A 12,645-nucleotide genomic window follows, 5' to 3' on the forward strand; every position below is an offset into this window, starting at 1 on the left:
TTGTAGTTGACCATTCACAATCTGCTTTTTTAAAAGAAGATTGTTTTTAATTGGAGGATAATTGCTTTACAATGTTGTGTTGGTTTCTGCTGAACAACAGCATGAATCAGTGATAACTATACTTATATCCCCGCCCTCCTAGCCTTCCTTCCCACCCCCAACCCCTCCCATTTCACCCCTCTAATAGCACAAGGAGCTCAGCCTGTTTCTCTGTCACAATCTGTTTTTCAAAAAGCACCAGTTCTTCAGATCACATTTTCATTGCTCCATTTTTCGAAAGAGAGAAACTGTGAGGGAATTTATGAATGTGCATGTGAATTAGTTCTTTTCGCTTAGCATGTTTCTTAACATTTCCTCTGATGATCTTCTTAAATTAGAAATCAGGAACTTATGTCGACTAAAAAAGATGCACAACTTGAGAGTTGCAAGTTAAATTTTATTTGGGGTAAAGTGAGGACTGCAGCCTGAGAGGCAGCATCTCAAATAGCTCTCAGAGACTGCTCCAAAGCGGCAGTGAGGGAAGGTCAAAATATAAGGTTTTGGTGAACGGGGAGTTCAATACCATTAAGCACTAATTTTACAAAAGGTTTTTTTGTCATTGTTGTTAGTCATGAGGTTCTGATGTCACCATAAAGGGATTTAGTGCTTCTCTAGACATCAGGAGATGCAAGGATTGAGATCATAAAATCTATTCCTAATAACGTCCAATTATCTAAAGACCTGTCCCACCAGATTCCCAGGAGCACAGAGTGCTTCAGTCCCCCTCAGGGATTGCTGAGGGTCAACAGCTATAGCAGCACGGGGTTCAATCTCCATAGAGGCAGATGGCAAATGCCTTTGATGTTCAGTAGTTGACAATGCTCTTGGAAAGTGCCAATTTGTAGTTGACACTTAGTTTTCTCCTTTATTCATCTGATGTAAAAATTATAACATATATTGAAGTCAGAGAGCTTGTTCAAACTCATATCCATCGTAGTCAGTGATGCCATCCAACCGTCTCATCCTCTGTCATCCCCTTCTCCTCCTGCCTCAGTCTTTCCCAGCATCAGGGTCTCCTCCAGTGAGTCAGTTCTTTGCATCAGGTCAAAGTATTGGAGATTCAACTTCAGCATCAGTCCTTCCAATGAATAGTCAGGACTCATTTCCTTTAGGATGGACTGGTTGGATCTCCTTGCAGTTCCAGGGACTCTCAAGAGTCTTCTCCAACACCACAATTCAAAAACATCAATTCTTCAGTGCTCAGTTTTCTTTATAATCCAATTCTCACATCCATACATGACTACTGGAAAATCCATAGTTTTGACTAGATGGACCTTTGTTGGCAAAGTAATGTCTCTGCTTATTAATATGCTGTCTAGGTTGGTCATAGCTTTTCTTCCATGGAACAAGCATCTTTGCTTCAGCCAAACTGAGAGTTTAATCAAAATTTAACTTGGTAAATCAACAAAGGCTTCTAGATGTGGATTTTAAATAATTTTCCAGAATACCAGACAGATATGGAATTGTGAGAATATAAAGAACTAGGATGAGAGCCCCAACAAAAATACACACACATATGAAACAAAACACAAGGAAACAGAGTGATTAGGATTTTCAACAAAAGAATTATTTTACTAACAGTGAAGTTTCCATTCTTCAATTTTATACTGTCTTTAACTATCGTAATAATAGCATCTAAATGTCGTGTTGGTTAAGCTGAAATAAACACAAAGTTGTTTGGGAACACGTGAGTATAAACCGCAGGATGATTCATTTATATTTACATATGGGATTTCACTCATCACAGCAGGGTTTTGGGATTTACCAGAAATGTTTGGATGTTTTATAGTTTTTGGCTACTGTAATTAAAAAAAAAAGTGGTTCTGCTTTTAGCAAAGGATGGGCGCTGTCTACATGTTTCTTTGAAAAAGTACTAACTCAATCATCATTGCAATGATGATCTACTCCACTAAAGGAAACATGTCTTGAACTCTAGTAAGATAAGCAACATGTAGTTTTGCAGAATTAGAATGCCAACAGGAAAGTTAGCCTGGCATTTCCTATACTGAAGCGATTGATTTAGGACTCTAAAGGTTAAGGTAGAGATCATTTCCTCCTCAATGGTATCTTCCTGACCCAGGGATTGAACCTGTGGCTTCTGCATTGGCAGGCAGATTCTTTATTGCTGAGCCACCAGGGAAGCCCCAAAATAGAGGTCACTTGAATTTAAATATCTTTACTCAAAAGTCAACCTAAAAGGCAATATATACCCAAAAAGATCTAGGAAAATTATTGCACTGTCCCATTTAAGACCTATGGTTAGTAAATGCAGTTCCAAAAGTCACAAAGTTCAGACAATAGCATGGTGTTTAACACTGGAATGAACACCACCAGAGTATCTCAGAGCCACAAAATACATCAGGGAGTCTGTTCAGAGCTAATAACATTACTCTAAGTTCTTTTCAGCTAATGCAATTTATCAGCTTCTCTTTATCTGTCATGGAATATAAATAGGAACTGATAACCTAGGGACTTAGCTTTCCATTTTCTGAAAGCACAAAAGAGAACTTAACAGAAGTGACACAGTTCTTCAGATGGAGTGAAGAGGAGAAACTGGCTTCTGCGAAGTCCCAGTGCTGCAGACCTTGCCTTAGCCCCCTTCTCTGCTTCCTGAGGCAGATTTCTGGGAGGGTGGGGGACCATAAGCAGTTCAGGCTCCCTGGCCAACATGTCGACAGAAGAAATCTGTTTGATGGGAAGGATGATGGGAAGCAGCAATGCCCAGATCTACCTGAGTTTAATGGTCCACTGTTAGGAGCTAGGATTTTTCTTTTCCAAATTCTGTGATAGTACTATATGATAAAACATTTTGCCATGATGGAAGAAATATTCTATGGCAGCACTGTTCAGTAGGGTAGTCACTAGTCACATGTGGCTATTGAGCACTTGAAATGTGTGACTGAGGAAACGAATTTTTAATTATATTTAATTTTAATTAACTAATAAAATTTAAATGTCCATATTTGGCTAATGCTTACCATATTGAAACATACAGAATTTTTATATCATTTGACATCCATATGATACTGACTGAAACTTACTATGATGGAGGCTGAAACATTGTTCTCTGTATTAAAAACACTAGTGAGATAACAAGATTTGTAAAATGACTTGGGCGTTGATATAAAAAGAGTATTTATTTGGGGAGCAAAACCTTACCAAATAAAGACATCTCCAAGAACAGATCTCAAACATTAGTTCATTAATTTGATATTTATTGAGAGGTCATTAGGCAGGATGCAGTTGGTTATGTGTTAGGAAAACAAAGATGAATACATTATGCTTTTAGTAAGCTCACAATCTAGTGATAAAGAGACAGATGAGATATTTAAAATAGAATATGATAAGTACTAGAATGGAGGAATGAACTGTAGCTAAGGCATCATCACTGACTTTTATGAGCCAGGGTGTTCAAATCATCTTTTGTTTAATTGTTAGGGTTTCTGACATACGGTATTATAATGCAGGGTGTTAGGTACTATGAGTGATGAATGAGAATATCTCTGCCTTAAGAAATTTTAGTCTATTTTTTCTTTTTTTTTACTAACTACACAGTTGTCTTCCCCCAAATATAGGGAAGTCTTAGATTTTGAAAATAGCAGTACTGTATAAGGTGCTTGCATTTCCTAGTTCTAAGTAAAACTGGTTCTGGTTATTGGGTCCTCTGTGATTGACATACATTCTTAAAGAAAGTTTGCTGCTGCTCCAGGTCAAGGTTTGTTTGGTTCATCACCCATGGAGTGAGCTCTGTGTTAGGTCTTATGTACTGTTTCCTGACCTGTTCGTGAAGTGTCCAGCAAGACACAGGAGTGAGGATGTGTAAGACAGGGTGAGCACGATGTAGCTGGTGGTCCAAGACCCATGCCCTCACTTACAGGTATGGGTGAGGTATGCAGGTATGGGTCACCGCTGCAGGATGACAGTCTAAGCTCAGGGATCAGTCCACTCGTCTGCCCATAGTCTTCTCTGAAGCTGTGGAGCACACTCTCAGCACATGAGAGGGTGTTAGTGTCCTTAGGAACTACTCTTCAAGAATAGTAGACAGAAATCAGTCTCTAAATGTCCTGGAGCCAATCCACAGGTGAACATTTCTGAGAAATATTGTGTTCACTTCTTCAAGGTCCTGGAACATTTTCTAAAAAGCAAAACCAAAAAAAAAAAAAAAAAGAATAAAACTACCTGAAACACAAAAGCCAAACAAAACCACAGAGGACCTCCACTTCTTATTGCAGTAGCCTTGACAACACATCCTTATCTTGATTTCTCTTTTTTCCATCTCTCTCTCTCTCCATGATTCCTCAACCCTGCTTTTTCCTTTTTGAGATCACCTCACAAACAATCAGTACCCGTGCACCCCAATGTTCATTGCAGCACTGTTTATAATAGCCAGGACATGGAAGCAACCTAGATGCCCATCAGCAGACGAATGGCTAAGGAAGCTGTGGTACATATACACCATGGAATATTACTCAGCCATTAAAAAGAATGCATTTGAATCAGTTCTAATGAGATGGATGAAACTGGAGCCCATTATACAGAGTGAAGTAAGCCAGAAAGATAAACACCAATACAGTATACTAACGCATATATATGGAATTTGGAAAGATGGTAATGATAACCCTATATGCAAAACAGAAAAAGAGACACAGATGTACAGAACAGACTTTTGGACTCTGTGGGAGAAGGTGAGGGTGGGATGATCTGAGAGAACAGCATCAAAACATGTATATTATCTAGGGTGAAACAGATCATCAGCCCAGGCTGGATGCATGAGACAAGTGCTCGGGCCTGGTGCACTGGGAAGACCCAGAGGAATTGGGTGGAGAGGGAGGTGGGAGGGGGGACCGGGATGGGGAATACATGCAAATCCATGGCTGATTCATGTCAATGTATGACAAAAACCACTACAATATTGTAAAGTAATTAGCCTCCAACTAATAAAAATAAATGAAAAAAAAACCAAAAAACAAAAAAACAGTCAGTACCCAACTCGTTTTCTGTGAGTTGAGTAGGTTGGCAGTTAGTCCCTGGTTAGCAGTTAGGTTTCTGTGTGTGTGTGTGTGTGTGTGTGTGTGTGTGTGATCTATGCTTAGAATGAGTTGTTAAAATAAATGAGCTGTGAATCCCAAAATATATCCTGAATTCTTTCATTTTTTCAGTGTCCTCGAGTGTTCATCATTCTTCCCCGGGTCCATCACAGTTTTTAAAGAGCAAAATCTCCCTCATTGTATAGACCCTCTGTCTGCATTGATAGCGTTTGATGCCTTATTAGGCTTGTCTTTGGAAACCAGTTAATGTGATTCATCATGATTTTGTCCATTCATAAGAAGATCAGGCCAGAAAGGAAAACAGCAAAAACTCATCTTTGTGGCACCTTTTATACTTGCATAAAACGTTTTCATTCTTTCATTATGAAAGACATAACAGTTCTCTCTTTCATGCTCTCTCTTTCTCTTTTTCTTACTTTCTTTTTTGGAGACTGTTATTCTGGCATTTTGGTATTTTTGCTGCTTTCCAGCAATTATAATAATAATCTCTTTTCTTTTAAAATTTTTAGTGACTTCCACAGAGATAGGTGAGCATGTTTGCACTTACTGGTGGTGCCGGCAGGCCATGCTTTAGAAACTGACATGGCCTCTCTTTTTCCTCCACTAGTGTTCCATTTGGTTTCCAACAAGTAAGCATATTAATTAAGACTGACGTGACTCTCGCCTTCTGAGGAGGATGACAAAATATAGCCTGTTATGTTTTTCTGCCTTTTATGTTCAGTAGCTCAATAATTTATTTACTTCTATGGAACTTGAAATTTGAATTTCAAAATAAATTTTTCTTGGTCAACATCAAGAGTTATTACTGAGATAAAAATGATGAGGGTAGCATAAAGTCTGGACCAGCCACAAAGCATAAAATATGTGTGCTTCAAACAGCAAATAATCCACACACTTTTGTTTCCTCTTCAAAAGTTGTACTTTACTGAAATGCTTCATATATGGCCATTTGTAAATTGGCTTTTAACCGATTCTTTTAATCATGTTCAATGTTTTTCCCATGAAAACTAAAGAATTGATTTTATGACTTATTTTCCCCATTCTTTTATGCATTTTAATATGCAGAAATCCTATGGCTTAAAAAATAGGCATAGTGAAAAACTGCACTTAAGGAAGTGGCATGCCAATTTTATAACTATGCAGATATGATCTAAGTGTTAAGTCCTGACCTTGATACTAATTTCAGAGAAAGAAAATGATGTGTAAGACTCAAACTAAATGACAGTTTAAGGAAATTCATCAGCAACACTTAGTAAAACTTTCTGAGACGGAATCAAAGAAAAGAAGAAAGACGTGCCTATATTCATTTATTGGAAACTGTTTTTCAGGTTATGAGATAACATGGTATAAATTATATGTGTTCCTGAAATTCTGAAATCCTATCAGCAGAAATAATAACATTTAAGTCTTTTATTTACACAGTATTAGGACATTTAATATTTTTATGTGCTGTCATTTTTGCTTAACATTAGATACAGCATAAACTTTTCATGTTATTTTTCCTATCATATAGAACTTAAATATTATATTCTTTAGAAATAGCAATATTTTAAAATATGCTATTATTTCTATTACATGGTCCTTAAAAACATCACTTTTTATATCTGCATAATGCTCCATGTTATGGTTCTGTCACATTTCCTTATATCCTTCCCTGAATAAACATTCAGATAGCTTCGTCTTTCCTTCCTTTCGTTTTTTAAAATTAGTAATTGCATTGCATCACATACATAATTTTAATTGTGACACATTTTTACATAAATGTTTACATCTCAAATTGCATCATTAGGAAAGATTTCTGGTAGTGGCCTTCAGGAGACAAAGGGCAGAACTTCTCATGGTAGTTGATGTAACAGGGTGAAATAACTCCAGAAACCTATTAGAGCTCATGCCACACAGCTTCACCAGTATTCCATTATAATCTTTGCTAATGTTATAGCATTGCCAACTTGTTAGGGTACTCCCTTAATCATTGGGCGATTTGCAACTCTTTGATTATTAAGGAGGTTTTTTTAATATTTTTCATATTTCTTATGTCTTCAAGTTTCTGTTTCTGTAATTTTTTATTTATCCTTTCAGTCCATTTATCTGTGAGACTCTTAATACACCACTTACTGATTCAAAGCTCTGTTATAGTTCTAAGGGAACTGCTAAAACACTTTAATCATGTGTCATAATTTCTCATTCTGATTATAGTTTTTTTTATTCCTTATTGCTATGAGTGATATTTTATGTTATAGCCCCTTTTATACCTAGGGTGTTTTGATACTCCCTAATTGAGAAGAAATCAGCAATTTCTAGTTATGGTAAAAGAATTACAATGGCCCAGGCTTACTAACTGTAGTAGCATTAAATGGTATAGAAAACTATACACAGGGTGGGGGTAAGGCAAATTCTAGGTCTTCTAAGTCACGTCTGTTCATTTATTGTAGCAGATTCTAAGAAACTTACGCAGATCCCGCAGTTCATGAAAGTAAACTATAATATCAGGGATGAATAGGTCAAGCAAGTACTGCTTTAGTATAGAGATTGACTCATCAGTTCCAAATCTGTATCTTATCTTTTCAAACTAAGAAAATATGATCACTACTTTTTTCATTTATTCAAACTGTTTTGAGTGCTTTGGATACAAAGTCTATTAGGAACTCTCCATAAAGTGCTGGTTTTGAGAATTGGTTTGAGCTGTAAGTGTATCTGTTATATTAGTTATCAGATGCTGTGTAAATCACTATCCAAAACTTAGCAGCTTGGAATAAAAACATTATCTCATAGTTTCATGGAGCAGGAATCTTAACATGGCGTACATAGCTGGTTGCTGCAAGGCCTCTCATGTGGTTGCAGTCAGCAGCTGACCAAGTCTAGAGTCATTTCTAATCAGTTGAGGGAGGATCTTATTCCAGAGTCACTCACATAGACCTCTTGACAGACATGATTCATGAAATAGCAACTGCTTCCTACAGGAGAAGCTGTCCAAGAGAAAAAAAGAGAGAGCACCAACCTCTGGGATCTCATGCCTGGTGATCTGAGATGGAGCTGATGTAATAATAATAGAAATAGAGTGCACAATAAATGTCATCACTTGAATCATCCTGAAACCATTCCCCTATCCCAGTGTGTGGAAAAATTGTCCTCCACAAAGCCAGTTCCTGGTGCCAAAATGGTTGGGGACCGCCAAAGAAGCTGTGGTCTTTTATAACCTAATTATTGGAAATCCCCATATGTGTGCTATATTCTATTCATTAGTAGCTAGTCAGTCATTCCAGCTAAACTAAAAAGCATGAAAGTGAGGTGGTGGGAATTATTGTGGGAGGTCATCTGAGTGGTTGCTCGTCTTATCTAAATTGAACTTCATCTACAGATTGATTCACACACACAGTAATAATTACCTAAAATAATGTGATTTATACTTGATAAGTATCTCATAAAATTTGATAAACTGTTTTGATGCTAAATTGTTTGCATAGATTTGGGCCATTTAGATCTCATCACTCTATATTAAATTACATTTGGCCTTGCTAAATGGAGAACATTTCTTGATATACTTGGTAACTTTTCTGACTAAACACAGTGGAGAAACAATCCAAGATCACTTAGACTTCAGGTTTATTATCTCTTTTCCTGTTAGAGGGGACTTGAATAACACGATTTGGAGTTTGTAATAAAATGTCCCGTAGAAAGTCATGAGCTACAATGTGTTTATTTTTGTGAAAATAATAGCCACTTGGGCAAATTCAAGATGTATGTTCTTTTCGTAGCCTCTTTATTAAAAACAAGTGTCAAAAGAGCTGGCTTGAAGGTTGGAGAAGGAGGAGGGTAGGGGGGCAGGCATGTTAAAATACCTTAGTGAAGCAGTGATGCAGATGTGTTTCTGGGAGATGGTGGGACTGCTCACAGGAACACAGGGAAACAAGATAAAGACTCATCACTTTGAGAACTGGCTAATGGTTTTATTACCTAGTTTGATTGGGTTTGACGGGGAGAACAGCAGGAATTCAAGAAGTCTTTTGGGAGTTTAGACACTTTGAGAAACTCCAAATGGGAATTGTATGGAGCCTTCTAACTGAGGATGAGAGATAGTGTGTGATAGGCTGAATAATGGTCCACAGAAGATGTTCATGCCCAAATCACTTGGAACCTGTGAATATGTTACTTTACATGGCAAAGGAGACTTTGCAGATTTAATGAAAGTTACAGACCTAAAAATAGAATTGTTTTGAATTTTTTTCAGGTGAGGCCAATCTTAAATCCTTAAAAACACAGCACTTTCTTTTATGGAGTTGGAAAGAGATAGGATAGAAAAGGAAACCAGAGTACTTCCAAGCCTGAGAAGGATCGATGTACTCTTGCTTGTTTTGAGAGGTAGGGCCCCATGTGGGAGGATTAGAAAGAGGCCTCCAAGAGCTGAGGGTAGCCCCCAGCTGACAGGCAGCAAGGAAACAGGACTTCAGTCCTACAATTGGAAAGAACTGGGTTCTACCAACAACCTCTGTGGGCTTGGAAGCAGGTTCTTCTCCTGATGGCCCAGTAAAGGACAACCCCCTGTTGACATGTTGCTTTTAGTCTGGTGAGGCCATTGTGCTTGAATTCTACAGATCTGTGAGATAGTTAAGTGGATGGCTTTTAAGCTGCTACATTTGAGACAAATTATTATGACAACAACAGAAAACTAGAGTGAGAAGGGCAAATACCTTGAAGGTTTTCAAGAGTGGTCAGGAGCAAAGCAAATAGTGCTAGTGGTAAAGAATCCACCTGCTCGTGCAGGAGATGCAAGAGATGAGGGTTCCATCCCTGGGCTGGGAAGATTCTCTAGAGGAGGAAATGGCAACTCATTCCAGTATCCTTGGCTGGAAAATTCCATGGACAGGGGAGCCTGGCCGGCTACAGTTCATGGGGTCGTAAAGAGTCGGACCTGACTGAGTGACAGCATACCCAGCACAGGAGCAAAGCACCTGTTTAAGAGTGGCAGGTGGAATTCTCCTTAGGGTAGCAGAGTCTGAGGGAAGGAGGGAATCTAAGGTGTTTACAAGTCTCCATCTACCTAAGGATTTCAGTGCGCATAGCAAAGAACATTAGAGATAGGCACGTAAGGAACAGCCTCATCCACCAGGCAGTGAGAGGCCACTTTTCTGAAATGAGCAGGTTGCCCATGGAGACTAGTTTATACTGGCCTTTTGCCTTCTCATTGATTTGGGAGAGTTTCAGCCCAGCCCGGCCCTCAGGCCCCCTATAACGATATTGAGAGCAGCTGGGAAGAGATGAGATGAAGAAAGAGTTGACATTTAGATACTACAAGAGGGTAGGAATAGGAGACAATAAACAGAACAAGAATAAACTTCATCAATTAACACCCATAAAAGTAGGGTCAGAGCATGAGAACAGACTCATCAGAGTGGTACAAATCATGAGACAAGCAGAAAACATTCAATGAAATAAAGTTAAAACCAAAAAAACCCGCCACCCCGTATTAAAGCAGCAGGTGCTTCAAATTAGTGATATAAGAAGCAGATTCCTTAACAAGATGAGAATTACTCTCTGTCAATGTGCTTTGTGTTTAATGGTACATCTGCAAAGAAGTTTTGTCCATAAGAATTGGATTAGGCTGGAATTTGTCTCTAATAGTGTCAGGGGAACCTGGAAGTTTCTATTGCAGTGGTCCTATAGTGTGTAGACTGATGAAGACAAGTGACTCTATAGTGCTTCTATTTGAAACGTTTCTCCTGAAAACTTACTTCGTTATCTTATGGACATTGTGAATCTTGTAATAATCATACTCAATGAGGCTTGAATTGCACTGATTTCTTCATGTACTTATTTCTATTTTGTTGTATTTTGAGCTCTTGGCCACGAATTTCAGATTCCTTTTTAAAATGAGACTAAGAGGTGGCACAGTGGTAAAATATCTGCCTGCCAATGCAGGAAATACAAGCAATGCAAGTTCGATTCCTGGGTCAGGAAGATCACCTGGAGTAGGAAATGGCAACCTGCTCCAGTATTCTTGCCTGGAAAATTCCACAGACAGAGGAGCCTGGCAGGATACAGTCCATGGGGTTGCAAAGAGTCAGACATGACTGAGCACAACACAAGCCACAAAAAGGAAAGAGTAAAGGACAAGCAGGAAGAATGAAAACAAATACAAATATTTGTGTTCCTGAACAAAGGGCTGGGCACAGCCTAATTCTGTGTCTGTTGCTTTAGATGAAACAGGAACAAGTCTGAAAGAATTCCTGGTAACACAGCCATTTGTGAATGTTCAGCATCACTGACTAGTTTGGAAATTTCAGCTGTGGTGTTTCTGCTCCTTTGGGTGACTGGATTCTTATTTGCTCATCTGGAGAACGTCTTGCTTGACAAACCAACTGCCCATCTGGGCTTCTTTCCCATGTTCTCCTGAATTTTGAAAATGCTCTAACCTCTGTAGCAAATGAGCCACATTAGGCGCTCCACAAACATTCATGTGTTGAGACGGAGTTCTCTCTTTTTTGAAATCAACAGAATTAACATATGGTAACACTAGTGAAAATAGCAATGATATTCCTTTTATGGCCCTTTTATAGCCTAAGACATACTTTCAAATGCATTATTTTGTTGGACTCAAACATACTTAAAGTGATATATGTTTAACAATTTATAAATCTTGATCAAAGGCCATGAAATTTCCAGCCAAATGTGTTTCTATATCTTACAAACCCCAAATTCCAGTTTTTTTTTTCATTTTCTTTTCCTTTAACAGTTTCCTAGCTTTCATATTTTTTTCGTTCATTCACTAATTTATTTATTAATTAAAATGCATTTATTTATTTGGTTGTGTCAAGCTTTAGTTGCTGCATGAAGGATCTTGGTTGCGACATGCGAGCTTTGCTTCAGCTGGGCTACACAGGCTCAGCAGGTGCAACTTGCGGGCCTTTATTTGTTAGTTTAGTCACTCATTCACTTATTTCTTCTTTCAATTTTTTGATGAAAAAAGTTATTGTGCCTTAAAATTCTAGGGGCAATGCTCCTCTACCTCTTTCACTTGCCGCTTCTTGGATTTGTAAAGAGATTGTGCAGAAATCTTTTCTCTGTTCTCTCTTTTTGTTGTGGAAGCATGGCCTGGCTTCTGTCCTATCACAAGCCAATGACTGAGCCTAAAAAGGGCCTACGTAGACACAAGAGGCTTCATGAGCAAATTCATTCTTTCTTGATATTTATGTCATTTCCCTCCAGTTCTGCTGATTTGCATCAGAACACCTTTCCCCGAAATACAAGACTGAAATTGAACTCTAATTTAGGAGGGAAGAGTGGGGAGAAATCAGGATGTTTCCACGAGGTATTCTAGTGAGTTCTGCCAGCACTTACTGGAAAACTCTGCTTTTAGAAATTTAGGCTCTTAGCTAGTGATTTATGAGGTCGAATAATACCTTGAGATATTAATTGGTACCCCCTCACCATAGCTTCTTTTGTTTTGTGACACTTCTTCATACCTGGGAAACTGTGACATTCTATATATATGCCTCAGGGAATAAATTACATGTGGAAAGCAGAGAACATAAATAGTTGGAAATATGGCTTTAAAAACACC

Source organism: Cervus canadensis, chromosome 16 (genome assembly GCF_019320065.1).
Source record: "Cervus canadensis isolate Bull #8, Minnesota chromosome 16, ASM1932006v1, whole genome shotgun sequence".
NCBI lineage: Eukaryota > Metazoa > Chordata > Mammalia > Artiodactyla > Cervidae > Cervus > Cervus canadensis.